This window comes from Chiloscyllium plagiosum, unplaced genomic scaffold, assembly GCF_004010195.1.
Source record: "Chiloscyllium plagiosum isolate BGI_BamShark_2017 unplaced genomic scaffold, ASM401019v2 scaf_101789, whole genome shotgun sequence".
Taxonomy (NCBI): domain Eukaryota; kingdom Metazoa; phylum Chordata; class Chondrichthyes; order Orectolobiformes; family Hemiscylliidae; genus Chiloscyllium; species Chiloscyllium plagiosum.
Window position 1 is genome coordinate 1 of NW_025195260.1, and position 1,113 is coordinate 1,113.

Sequence of the window (1,113 nt, forward strand, 5' to 3'; positions counted from 1 at the left end):
AGCAGTCCTCTTACCCTCCGCCCTAGCCATTATGAAATGAGCTGCCCATACCTCTGGCACTGACCGTGTCACCCTCGAGAATGCCTCAGCTGACCCAGCAGCCTGGGAGGCTGCACTGCCCCCCACCACTCACCCCCTGCCCACCCCAGAATAGGGAAGGCCCCAGTACTGCCTGACCCTATGGAGACAGTGTGAGATGCCCAACAGGCTTCTCCACCGCAAGGAAAGGAGAGTTGGGCCCCGCATTGGCACCACACAGTCTCCTTCCCTACAGCTGCTCATATACCCTGACGGCCGCATCATTTGTCCAAGAGCCCACCTACACTCACTGACCCCTCGCAGCCCATGGCATTGGCCACATGGGCAAGAGGGACATGATGCACACTTTAACGCAGTCCTGGTATGCACCGGGATTTGCTGCCACTGCCCTGCTAGATTATGTTCAGGCCCTTAGCAGGAGCATTAGTGTTACACACACCCGGGTCAGAGGTTGTAGCAAAACATTGCCAGGGTGGGATGGCTCTTTGAGAATGCTGGCAGCCTTTTCTTGACAGCGGGCCTGGTAGATGGATTCTATAGATGGAAGGTTGACCTTTGTGATTGTCCAACGGAGTTCACCACTCTCTGTAACCGTCTCCGATCTTGAGTGGTACAGTTGCCATACCAGGTAGTGATACATCCAGACAGAATGCTCTCGATGGTGCACCTATAAAAGTTGGCAAGGGTATTTTCCATCATGCCAAATTCCCTCAGCTGCCTGAGGAAGAAGAGACATTGCTGGGCCTTTGTAACCAGTGCGTTCACATGAAGAGTCCAAGAAAGCTTGTTGTGGATGACCACTCCCAGGAGCTTGACACTCTCCACTCGTACCACCTCTGTGCTGTTAATGTGTGGCGGGGCATGAGTAATATTCCACCGAAAGTCATTAATGAGTTCCTTGGTTTTGCCGGCATTGAGAGCTAGGTTGTTCTCAGTGCAGCATTTTTCAAGGTCTTCCACCTCCCCGTCTGTAACCAATTTGTCACCATCTGAGATTCAATCGACTGTGGTGATGTGATCAGCAAATTTATAACTGGCATTTGTCTGGTATTTGGCGATGCAGCCGTGGGTATA